General features: G+C 43.5%; 1 protein-coding gene across 1 annotated transcript in view; it reads left to right on the forward strand.

Annotated features, from left to right (window-relative positions):
- Positions 1-13846, forward strand: part of LOC126481985 (hemicentin-2) — a 1625790-nt gene that overhangs the window by 55555 nt on the left and 1556389 nt on the right. The window lies entirely within an intron of this gene.

The raw sequence follows: 13846 nt of genomic DNA on the forward strand, positions 1-13846 counted from the left end.
ACTACTTGATTAACATCACAATAATACTTCTCCGTAACAAAAATAAGGAATAATTTATTGCACGTGCTGCACTTTTCCAAAGCTTTAGCAGCAGGCACAGGCTACCACGCTGAGTGACCTTTCAAAATTGTTTACACATCTACTGTGCTTCTAACACATTCTTCAAAGAATGTTGCCTGGAAGCGGTTACAAACAAAAATGGGCACACGTGGAGAGAAGCTCTCTTGGCAACCCTGTGTTCTTCGTTTCTTTCATGTCAGACTGCCAAAGTGCGTGTGTTAATAAACCGTTATTTTGTGCGGTTCTTTGTGTTTTAATTAAAGAGTCTAATATTGGCGATAAACGAAAACAGTTGTAGTGATTACGGAAGTCAGAAAGTATTAATAAAATTGGGTTTTGGTACAAAAAAAGTGTGCTTTTAATTATGCTGACGGGGCCGGAAGAGAAAATTTATAAAACTCGGCCTGTCCGGTTCATTTGTTCTCCTGCTGGACCTTCCGCCACATAACGGCGGATAGCTGGGAGTCTACAGTACGTCCATCGCAGTTTTTTTCCTTGAGTTCACGTTAGCAAAATGGTCGGACGATCTACGTTAAGTGGTGCAACGTATGGAAAGAAATCTGAAGAAAAAAGGCAGACGGATAATGAACTTTTACAGAAAATATCTCAACGTGACATGTGTTTTAGTACTAAAAGTGAAAGTGAACCGTGTGTCTCTGAACATTCAGTTGAAACTCCGGTTTCAAACAGTAATTAACAGCGTAACTCTAAAACTGCAGACGAAAACAGAACTCAGCACTTCTAACTTTTGGAGTTCTGGAAGGTTCTCAGCTATTTTGCAGGAAAAAAATGTTTCAGAGGATTGTTGAAAGGGGAATTAACAACCGTGAATATCTTGTAGATTCTCCTAGCCAAGGATCGTAGTTATGTGCATGCTGTAAATTCGACTTCAGTGTAGGACTGTTTTCTTCGTAAGTTTGACAAGACAATGAAAAAACTTTGAGCTGAGGATGTAGATATTTTTGCTTCTGTTGAAACGTACGACTCTCTTGCAACGTTTGCAGCTGAGTTACAGACATTTCTTTCAATTCACGAGGGTTCAGATGAAAGTAAATTTGTGGAGATCAGTATTTTTGAATCAGTTCCACTTCCTTCAGCTGTTGAGAATCAAAAAGGAAACATCAAATTAAACGCAAGAAATTCTCTGATAAATCATCTGACTCGGAAGAGGAACACAAATGTCCTGAAGAGGAAATAGGACCAGAGTGTGTTGAGATCTGGAGAAGAACTTAAATGAGATATTCTAACTTTATACAATCTCTTCAGGATGAGGTACAGAAGAGAATTAGTGTCTACAGAGAATTTAACTTTAGATTTTCTTTTGTCTCAAATATTGCCGAACCAGACCTGTGTAACTTGGAACCTTCTACAATTATAACATGGAGAACAACTCTGGTGAAGGATGTGTACGTTTTAAGAGCTATGTGTTGTCTACGTAGAAAGAAGATTGTGACAAGTTGTCATCTCTTCCACGCTGATTTAAAAAAAATATTTATGTCTATCCAAATTTGTACACATAATTCAAGATTTACAGTTGTACACCAGCTTAAAGGTCCTTTCTTATTTCAAAACCGATTAAGTGGTAATTATTCAGTAGAAGCGGCTATTTAACTATAGTGGTATTTTATAATTTTTTTAATGTTTAACTTCCACATATGCCTTTTGACATGAAGTTAATAATTACGCAGCTTTGTTGTGCATAGTCCGTAAACTATCAGCGATGCTGAAGATGAGGAGAAGGGGGGAGGGGGGGGAATATAAATTGCTGCATGACGGAGCGGGGGGACGGCACACACTGTGAATACGGCCCTGCTTATGACCCAGCAACAATTTGAGTGAGAGCGCAAACTTTATTTGCTAAGTAATTATATACATAGTTAGTTCCCTAGAAAATATGACTGATTTTATATCTGCATAGTTAATAACGCCATTTATGAACTGATGTATGAATTAACCAGCGTAGTATTTGGGGTAAGTTCTGTTTTAAATTTAACACCGCTGACTTCACAGAGTGCTCGTAATAACCTAAACTTTAACAGCATGTTTCGAACGTCGGTCGTGGAAAGAGCCACAGAATAACGACTGAAAATTATGTTTTGTTTTAAACAGGGTAAAAGTGTTACAGACGCTTTTGGTGTCATACAAACTGTTTATGACAGTGAAATAATTAGTTGTAAAAACGTTTTTAAGTGATGAATACGGTTTCATGTGGCTTGAGAGAGAACTCAAGACAATCCACATAACATCCAGGAGCATGATCGACAGTGAGTGTCGAAGAATAAAAAAAACAGTACATTGCTTTCTGTCAAAAGAATTGGGACAAAAAACTATCTGCTGCATCCGTCAGTTGAGGTTATGCTGCCTGTACACTAAGCTAGCAGTACAAGATTACAATATGCTCCAGTTGTGTGATAATGTTGGAGTTACCTGTAACTAATTTTTTCACCAGAATGAACCCTGACACAGAACCACCCTTAAAATACACCACTAAAATCGTTGCGCGAAAGACACTCCGAATGTATATTGCAACTGTATGGCCCAAATATGGTACTCCAAGCTGGCAACTTGTAACAAAAGAATAAAAGACATTAAATGTCCCACAAATATTTCCAGAATTATTAAAAACAAGGAATCTATAGCATTGAAACGAGAAAAGTTATTCACTGAAACGATTTATTGCAGTAGAAACGTGGATGGACTGTAATGCTCCAACATAATGATTCAAAAGAAATGCAGATCCAGTAAGACACATATAAATCACAAGTACGTCACTGTAATGGTTGGGTGGCATTGTTGGAATGAAAGATTGGAATTCTCTATGGAACACCTGTCTCTGTGAGTATGAAAGCTATGTGACTGACTCTGTCTTACGTGACAGTGGTTACTACTAAACTGTAAGGTTGTTATACATGCATAAAGTAAACAGTTGCTACCGCAAATTGAAAGAGTACGCCGCTGAGGGTGTAAAACCATACGGAAGCCTCCCTATATTGCGGAGCGGCAAACATGCTCCACAAACAGCTACCATCGTTTGCAAACCTCGTGCGCAGTGCTCCAAAAATCTGCAGGTCCGCGACCAGGGCACCAGCTTGTCGACTCGAACGTTGGACCACAACTCGATCTCCACTCCTGGGTGAATTCTCTCATTTAATCACCATGCCATACCCGAAAGAACTCCTCTAGATCATCGTCCACTCACGAACTCCCAGAATCACTCCACGTGGAGACTACAAGTTGAATGCGGCTCCCTATAGCAGACAGGCAAAAAGTCCTTCTCCAGTGGAGTGGCTTGTCATCTAAAGACGCTGATGCCCTCAGTATGCCTTCTGACTTCATCGCCCAATATCCACTAATGCCATTTATTTTCAGCGCACGTGGAAAATCACTTGGTGTGGGAACCAAAATGTCTCAAAAACTACTGCATAGGCGACAAATGTCGGGCACCCAGCAGCGCGGGACTGTCACCGACTCTTAGGACCAGCGTTTTACGATGCTACCAGATGCGGTTCTCTGTCAAAAGATCCTGGGCCATCTGGCCCGCAGATACCTGCAGACTCTGAAAAAGTTTTCTCTCCTGGCAGGAAACAACTTAGAGGGCACCGACTCCTCGAGCGGGAGTGCCTGAAAGTGGTAAGAAGCACTCAGACTAGCAGTGGGAAGAATACGCCATCCTGTGTTCGCAGCAGGACACCGCTGGTCACTTGGTGACTCCTCGTCATTTCGGCACTCATACAAAGCCTCGCCCTGTGAGTAAAATCAGCTACCAGTTTGCCTGAGTTCCCTGTCATTCCATCTGCAGCCGGCAGCTTCTGCCTTTCCAGAATGCTGGCCCATTAAGGAGGCCCTGTCATAACGCTCCGAGCAACACCTCTCTCCTCACATAGTGGATAACGGAAGGAAGACCCCTCTTCTTTAATTATCCGGTGCAACTAGGTGCCGAAGCATGCAGTGCTAAATCTCTGTCAATCCTTTTCATTAAATGTCGTAACAGTAATAAAATGAATGGGAGGCAAGCCCTCAGGACTTACTATGTTTCAAGATTAGCGATTCCATGTTGTGTGAACATACTGTACTGTAAACAGTTCGGTGATGGCCTGTTATCCCACGAGGGAATGGTAAATTATTCCGTTATAGGTTAGCTGATGGCAGCTGTCGTCAGCTTGTGGAATCTATGTGCTGTCCACAGCTTTCCATTCCTTCTGCAAAAATATTCAACAGGCTATTTCAGTGATATGCGTAGATTAAACAATTTGCAGGAAGAACAATGGATCGCTGTTAGGCCTAGCATAGTTTGAACGCCTCATGTGAAGGAGTAGGTACTGCGACATGTAGAAGACGTTACTGAAACAAGTGAGGAAAGAATTTGAGTCGCTGTTGTTATTAACCATACCCTTGCGTGTTCGATTTTGCACAAGCAATCGCTTTATCCCTATCATATGCAACGTGTCCAAGCATTTGGGCAGCACATCACCAGTCATGATTACAGTTCTGCCAATGACTTCTACAACAGATTGTTGAAGATCTCCGCAGTATGAATTTTATTTACAGATGACGTTGGTATCACAAGAGATGGTTTGGTATATTACGACAATACACACGGGTGGGCAGAGCAAATCCTTGAGTGGTCAAGAAGGTATGATATAATGGTCACTTCAGAATGAAAGTACGGGCAGGAATTGTCGGCGACAGATTCACAGATCCAGAAACTTTATCAAACAGATTAACAGGTGCTGTGCATCAGTGAATTTTCCTCATTGGATTACCAAAGTCATAGGAGAACATCACCTTTGCAGAAAAACAACTATGGTTTATGCAACATTGGTCATTACCCCATTCTCTACGTATCGTGCAACATTACTTCATCACAGCTTTTTATGGACGACCGACTGATCAAGGTGTGGTAACATTGGATCCGTATTCACTTTAACTGAATCCTTTGGAGTTCTGGCTATAGAGATATTTAAAGACATCAGTGTACGCCAAACCAAAGAAATTGAGCTGACGTTACAAGAAGGAGTGACTAATAGAGACCAGAAATGAGCTCCGTCAACTCTTTTTATACTCCCTGCGGATCCTATGATTTATTTCCAAACTCTCCTGTCCTCGTACTGTCCTTTTATAACACGTCGTTTGAGGCTTGTCGGGTGTAAGTAACTTTGCCAGCCAATTTCAGAAACAACTGTAGAGATTTTCATACCGTTTTCCGTGCAGACAAACGAATCACAAGGGAGTTTTGCGCATTTCACTTATTAACGCTAAGCCAGACAAGTCGTCCACCTGTACTTGTATGTTGTATGTTAACCGGAGTCCTAGAATCGACGAAGAGGCTCCATCCCCGCCGCAGCCGCAGTGGTCCATAATCCCACGACGACTACCGCAGTCCACTTCACCCCTCCGCCGCCCCACACCGAACCCAGGGTTATTGTGCGGTTCGGCCCCCGGTGACTGCCCCCCCCCCCCCCCCCCAAGCGAACGTCTCACACTGGACGAGTGTAACCCCCATGTTTGCGTGGTAGAGTAATGATGGTGTACGCGTACGTGGAGAACTTGTTTGCGCAGCAAACGCCGACATAGTTTAGATGAGGCGGAATAAGGGGAACCAGTCCGCATTCGCCGAGGTAGATGGAAAACCGCCTAAGAACCATCCACAGACTGGCCGGCTCACCGGACCCCGACACAAGTCCGCCGGGCGGATTCGTGCCGAGGACCAGGTGCTCCTTCCCGCTCCGGGAAGCCGTGCGTTAGATCGCTCGGCTAACCGGGCGGGCTCCACCTGTACTTAGTGTTACTCGAACGGATCGTGGTTGTGTCGCTAGTTCCCTACTAATGCTGATCAGTTAACAGTGGCCGGCCGTGGTGGTCTAGCGGTTCTGGCGCTGCAGTCCAGACCCGCGGGACTGCTACGGTCGCAGGTTCGAATCCTGCCTCGGGCATGGCTGTGTGTGATGTCCTTAGGTTAGTTAGGTTTAAGTAGTTCTAAGTTCTAGGGGACTTATGACCTAAGATGTTGAGTCCCATAGTGCTCAGAGCCATTTTTTTGAGTTAACAGTGAATATTATTCTACGTCTTGCGGCAAACAAAGGTGGCTCGGACAAGTGATACGGCTGGGCGAGAATGTATGCGTATAACCACGGCAGTTCTCAGCGTAGTGTGGACTGTCAGCGAGAGTGGGGCAGTGCAAAGAGGACCATGGTACTCACAGTAGAGCAGCGGTGTTCGTTGTGGAAGGTTACGTGACAAAAAAGTCGTGGAAACGGTGTGATCCGTTGTTTGCTGAGATGTCAAAGTGCAGCCAAGAGTGCCATGCAACACTTAGTCAGAAAAGGTCGTCAGACGGGATCTGTTTTGAGCAAGTCAAAAGCCATTCCTAGACGTGCTCGCACACCAGAAAATATGGATGTAGCTCCACCAGAAAATGCTTCATAGTTATGCCAAATCAATCCGACGCCTGTCGCAAGAGACAGGCATTTCACGTCGATCATGCGGAGGAATAGTCCATCTGGATCTGCAACCTCGTCGCGTCCATAGCTGGCCAACCAGGTCACCTCAAGTCTAAGGTGTATCGGGTCTCCAAGAACTGCAGCAGAACATTTCGAATGAGATTGCAGCAACTCCAGTAGTCCAGTTTCGCTCTGCCTTCAGCAACTTCCTGACCAGGGCCAAAACGATAATTGGTGAACACTTTCAACACCTGCTATATTCGATTTAGTACTGTATTTCCTTTCCTCTGCTGTGTTTCCTTGTACCCTGGAATTCTGTTGTCCGGGCTTGTTTTATTTGCCCCACACCATATATATGGAGTCATTACAAATAAACCCTGCTCATTACGTATCATATACGAGCCCGAGCGTAGAGGGAATGCCTCAGTTTGTTTCCCATTACTAACAAAATGTTAAATCAAAATTGTGCCTGCCAATTCGATAGAGTAGCCCGAAATAAGTACAGAGCGTTATTCGTTTTCTCAGAATGTGTTAACCGGAAGAGTAAAACACGAAAAATACTCAAAACTTCAGTTGCGACTGGGCAATGCTTTTTCATGTCCGTAGCAGCCAATCAAGGCCAGGGCGGTGCTGTAGCTATTAGAGTACCGTTATTCTTCATGTTCTGTAATACGCATCGATAAAATGAATGTAACACTACAGTAATTTGGGACCGCTCTGGCGAATAGGCACATAAAATTCCGGTTTAATAATAATTTTGTTTCTGAAGAGAAAAGGAAATGCGCCTGTTCGATTATTCCCCTGTAGGAGAGCAAGTGAACTTCTTTCCTTTTCTTCCAAAACCTCTTCATAAATTCGTTGTGATTTTTCTTCTTTTCCTCTGTTCATTTCTTTCCCTGTTGTTTCTTTGCTTGGACTTTGTTCAAGTTTCTGGTTTTTGATTTTATTTCTGAACTGTTCTCTGCTCTCAATTTCATCTTCCGAAATTTCCAATTGTTGTAGGTAGTCTTGTGTTTGTTTATCCAACTGGTCTTTAATTTCCTTGCATTAAGGATTTTAAAAATATGCTTAGTGAGTCGGTTTCCATCCATTGTACATAGGTGTCTAAATAACTGTAGGTGCCTTTTCCTTTTTTTATCTATGATATTGTATGTATGTTCGTAGAGTTCCTCTACAGCTTGTCTAACCCAAGTTCCGTTTCACAGTACAGCGCCATAGATTCTCCTAAGAATTTTTCGTCCTTCTTTCTCTAGGTCTTGAATTTTTGTCGTCCCTCTAGTACCTGTGATTTCTGACGCATACAAGCTTTAGGTAGAACAACATTGTTACAATGCCTTAGTTCTGCATTACGAGATATCGCTCTTTTGTTGTAGTGATTCTAACACAGCTTGTACGGCTTTTACAGGGTGTGTTGGATATTGTGTTCAGTCCTGTGCTCTGGATGGCTTCTCCAAAGTACCTGTGATGTCCTTCTGTACTGTGTTTTCTATGCAAGTTTTCCATTTAATTTGTTGTCCTCAAACTGAGTCTTTTCACCATAAATTTGGAGTCCGGATTTACAGGATATTTCATATCTAGCGTTACTTTGGCTTCATATTTACTGTTTGATAATGTAGGTAATGTAGGTCATCAGCAAAGTCCAGTCATTTAACACAGTGACCTCTTTCCTTTCTCTTTTCCAATTTTGATACGTTTGAAGTGCTTCTCTCGTTCTCTGATCTTTTTCTGTTCGATGTTGAACAAGAGTGGCGATAAACCGACTCCTTGTCAGTCTCCTGTGTGAATATTGAACGGATTTCAATTTTCTCCCACGAATTTCAGTTTTGAGCTGGTGTCTGATAAAGTTTACTGGATGGTGCCTCTGGTCTTTCTGTCGACTGCTAATTCTCCCAGGCTATTACACAGTGCTCGTCTGTCAACGGAATCGTAAGCATTTTTGAAATTCACAAATGTGACTATTGAGTTCCAGCGTCGTCTAGCGTGTAGTATGGGTTTGAGGTTCCAGATCTCTTCAATTCAGGACCTCCCTTTCTTGAATCCCAGCTACCACTTGGTAATCTGTGGGCCCCCTTGAAGCTGAAGTCAGTTCAGCAAAGGTTTAGAGAGGATTTTATGTTACTGGATGAAGTGAGATTACTCTGTAATTGTTCGGATCTATTTTGTATCTTTTCTTGCGGAGAGGGCGTATCGAAGGGCTCTTCCACACACCTCGGATTTACTCTGTTTTCCAGTTTTCTTATATTATTCTGTGAATTTTTGGTGTTATTTTCCTCGGATCCGCTTTCCATAATTCTGCAATAATTCCATCTTCGCCAGGTGCCCAATGTCTTTTCAATGATTTGATTATTTTGGCTAATTCTTCATGTCATGGTGGAAGCGAATCAGGATTTGTTGCTGGTTTTACAAATCGTAGGTTCTCAGGTGGCTTCTCACGGTTGGGTGTACTGAAATATTTTCTAGAATTTCGCAGTTATTCTTTGTAATAGTTTCTAAGGATCCATCAGCTCGTTGGAAGCGTATGATAGGAGGTTGCTATCCAGCTAAATTTTTTTCTGAAGATCTTGTAAAAATAAAAATAGCGGGTGTTGGTCGTGGTAAAGTCTTCTGTTTGAGTCATCCTCTTTTTATCGAATCTGCTTTTTCTCGTCGAATAACTTTGTAGGCATTTACCGGTACTTCTACGAATATATGCCACTTTTCTGCTGTTTTATGACATGAAATAATGCCATGCTTTAATCTTGCACCCGACAGCTTCATCGTTTGTGGTGTTTCATCACCTATGTTTTCTGCTGGTCGGGGGGTGACTTAATTTTATTGTCTGCTTAACTTTCTCCACGAGTTTCGAACAGTTTGTGGTATCCATCCTATGTATTTCTTCAATTATCTTTCTCGTTGAGTTATAGTTTCTCGGGATCAGTGAGGAAACTCTGGGCTACTCCTGTCCGTATTCTGTTGGGCTAAACTTTTACTTTGGTGTGGAGAAACATCTACATCTACATTTATACTCCGCAAGCCACCTAATGGTGTGTGGCAGAGGGCACGTTACGTGCCACTGTCATTTCTTCCCTTTCCTGTTCCTGTCGCGTATGATTCGCGGGAAGCCTCCGTGCGCGCTCGAATCTGTCTAATTTTACATTCGTGATCTTCTCAGGAGGTATAAGTAGGGGGAAGCAATATACTCCATACCTCATCCAGAAACGCACCCTCTCGAAACCTTACAGCAAGCTACACCGCGATGCACAGCGCCTCTCCTGCAGAGTCTGCCACTTGAGTTTGCTAAACATCTCCGTAACGCTATCACGCTTACCAAATAACCCTGTGACAAAACGCGCCGCTCTTCTTAGGATCTTCTCTATCTCCTCTGTCAACTGGACCTGGTACGGATCCCACACTGATGAGCGATACTCAAGTATAGGTCGAACGAGTGTTTTGTAAGCCACATACTTTCTTGATGGACTACATTTTCTAAGGACTCTCCCAATGAATCTCAACCTGACACCCGCCTTACCAACAGTTAATTTTATATGATCATTCCACTTCAAATCCCTCCGTACGCATACTCCCACATATTTTACAGAAGTAACTGCTACCAGTGTTTGTTCCGCTATCATATAATCGTACAATAAAGGATCCTTCCTTCTACGTATTCGCAATACATTAGTCTATGTTAAGGGTCAGTTACCACTCCCTGCACACGGTGCCTATCCGCTGCAGATCTTCCTGCATTTCGCTGCAATTTTCTAATGCTGCAGCGTCTCTGTGTACTACAGCATCATCCGCGAAAAGCCGCGTGGAACTTCCGACACTATCTACTAGGTTATTTATATATATTGTGTAAAGTAATGGTGCCATAACACTCCCCTGTGGCACGCCAGTCTGTAGACGTCTCTCCATTGAGAACAATATGCTGTCTTCTGTTTGCTAAAAACTCTACAATCCAGCCACACAGCTGGTCTGATATTCTGTAGGCTCTTACTTTGTTTGTCGGGCGACCGTGCGGAACTGTATCGAACGCCTCCGAAAGTCAAGGAAAATGGCATCTACCTGGGAGCCTGTATTTAATATTTTCTGGGTCTCATGAACAAATGAAGCGAGTTGGGTCTCACACGATCGCTGTTTCCGGAATCCATGTTGATTCCGACAGAGTAGATTCTCGGTTTCCAGAAATGATATGATACGCGAGCAAAAAACTTGTCCTACAATTCTACAACAGATCGATGCCAGAGATATAGGCCTATAGTTTTGCGCATCTGCTCGACGACCCTTCCTGAAAACTGGAACCACCTGTGCTCTTTTCCAATCATTTGGAATCTTACGTTCCTCTAGAGACTTGCGGTACACGGCTGTTAGATGGGGGGCAAGATCTTTCGCGTACTCTGTGTAGAATCGAATTGGTATCCCGTCAGGTCCAGTGGACTTTCCTCTGTTGAGTGATTTCAGTTGCTTTTCTATTACTTGGACACTTATTTCGATGTCAGCCACTTTTTCGTTTGTGCGAGGATTTAGAGAAGGAACTGCAGTGCGGTCTTCCTCCGTGAAACAGCTTTGGAAAAAGGTGTTTAGTATTTCAGCTTTACGCGTATCATCCTCTGTTTCAATGCCATTATCATATCAAAGTGTTTGGATTTGCTGTTTCGATCCACTTACTGATCTAACGTAAGACCAGAACTTCCTAGGATTTTATATCTAGCCGGTACATAGAATTTTACTTTCGAATTCATTGAACGCTTCACGCATAGCCCTCCTTACGTTAACTTTGACATCGTTTAGCTTCTGTTTGTCTGAGAGGTTGTGGCTGCGTTTAAACTTGGAGTGAAGCTCTCTTTGCTTTCGCAGTAGTTTCCTAACTTTGTTGTTGAACCACGATGGGTTTTTCCCGTCCCTCACAGTTTTACCTGTCGAAAACGCATTTTACGATTTCCTTGAACTTTTTCCATAAACACTCAACATTTTCAGTGTCGGAACAGAAATTTTCGTTTTGATCTGTTAGGTAGTCTGAAATCTGCCTCCTATTACTCTTGCTAAACAGATAAACCTTCCTCCCTTTTTTTAAATTCCTATTTACTTCCATACTCAGGGATGCTGCAACGGCCTTATGATCACTGACTCCCTGTTCTGCGCTTACGGGGTCGAAAAGTTCGGGTCTGTTTGTTATCAGTAGGTCCAAGGTGTTATCTCCATTTGTCGGTTCTCTGTTTAATTGATCGAGGTAATTTTCGGATAGTGCGCTCAGTATAATGTCACTCGATGCTCTGTCCCTACCACCCGTCCTGAACATCTGAGTGTCCCAGTCTATATATGGTAAATTAAAATCTCCACCTAAAGCTATAACATGCTGAGGAAATTTATGTGAAATGTATTCCAGATTTTCTCTCAGTTGTTGTGCCACTAATGCTGCTGAGTAGGGAGGTCGGTAAAAGGAACCAATTATTAACCTAGCTCGGTTCTTGAGGATAACCTCCACCCATAATAATTCACAGGAACTATCCACTTCTACCCGGAACCCGAAACCCCACCACCCTATGGAGCAAGTCGAGGAATCTGCAGCCCACACGGTCGCAGAACCGTCTCAGCCTCTGACTCACAAGGGGAGGCCGCCAACTGTGAAATTCAGATTCCATTCATACTGCGCATAATAAAAGCTCATGGCCAGAGGTGTAATGTGGCAAAGCACCAAGATGCACTTCTCAGCCGTTGTCGAGAAAATCGACAGTTAAAAGAAACCGTTGCGGTGAAATACTCTCTACGATTAATGATTTTCTACAGCGCCGTGGCGCAGCGGTAAGCGCTGGAGTTCGTAATCCGAAGGTCGCCGGATCGAATCTCGCGCCATGCAACATTTTTAATTCAAATATATATATATATATATATATATATATATATATATATATATATATATATAATTCCCGACAATCAGTTGCAACAATTATGCCTATAATAAGTTGTTGAAAGTCGTTTCTCGTGGAAAAACTGGGGACTTCGAACATCATTATGTTTTCCGCAAACAAAGTTGTATTTCACAAATGTTATTAATTGTCTTCATAATGTTAACCACGTATAGTTAACGGAAGACGTAGAAACGATATTACGAAACGGATACGTATAGCGTAAGTCAAACGTTCTAATTAGAACAGAGACCCCAGGAACACAAATTTGTTGTGGCAGGTATGAAATATAAACTCCGTTACTCGCTCGTTACACTTGAAGGACAGATGTTGAATGGGCCGAAACGAGCAACCGCATAACAGCGTAGTTGCCTGCTAACTTCGAAAGAAGGTAGATGCGGTCCCTAGCGCAACTTATAACATCGTCGAAAATCAGTGCGGACAGGTGAGCTTTGGTACACGCTGTGAAAAAAACGGAAAAACGGACAAATGGAGGCGGTACAATTGGAGAGCGATCCGCCTTCACCAACATCCATAAGCAATTCATTAATATATATATATGAATTACAAAAACTAATAATAAAAAAAATTGCATGGCGCGAGATTCGATCCAGCGACCTTCGGATTACGAACCCGAGCGCTTACCGCTGCGCCACGACGCTGTGGAAAATAGTTAATCTATTTCACCGCAACGGTTTCTTCTAACTGTCGATTGTCTCGACAACGGCTGAGAAGTGCATCTTGGTGCTTTGCCACATTACACCTCTGGCCATGAGCTTTTATTATGCGCAGTATGAATCGAATCTGAATTTCACAATTGGCGGCCTCCCCTTGTCAGTCCCTCCACTCGGCTCTGTACCAAAGGTGCGCTGTCAGTCCTGTCGACGATGCTGCAGATGGTGAGGTCTGCTTTCATCCCACTAGCGAAACTGGCAATCTTCACCTAATGAGGTAGTCGCCGGAAGCCAGGGAGGATTTCCTCCAATCGATAGCGATGCACATCATTGGTGCCGACATTAGCGACCACCTGCAGATGGGTGCACCCTGTACCCTTCAAGGCATCCGGAAGGACCCTTTCCACATCTGGAATGGCTCCCCCCGGTATGCACACGGAGTGCACATTGGATTTCTTCCCCTCCCTTGCAGCCATATCCCTAAGGGGCCCCATTACGCGACTGACGTTGGAGCTCCCAACTACCAGTAAGCCCACCCTCTGCGACCGCCCGGATCTTGCAGACTGAGGGCCATGTCCGGCCGACGATCAGTATTAGCCAGAGACAGATTCTGAAACCGGTTCGTCAGACAGACTGGAGAGGGCTTCCGTTCAGCCCTCCAGAATGTCTTTCGCCCCCTGCCACACCTCGAGACGACCTCCCACTCTACAACGGGTGAGAGATCAGCCTCAATGTGGGCAGTATTCCGGGCAGCCACAGCTGTAGTCCGATCGGGGGATTCGTGAGA

Source organism: Schistocerca serialis, chromosome 5 (genome assembly GCF_023864345.2).
Source record: "Schistocerca serialis cubense isolate TAMUIC-IGC-003099 chromosome 5, iqSchSeri2.2, whole genome shotgun sequence".
In the NCBI taxonomy this organism is placed as follows: Eukaryota; Metazoa; Arthropoda; class Insecta; order Orthoptera; family Acrididae; genus Schistocerca; species Schistocerca serialis.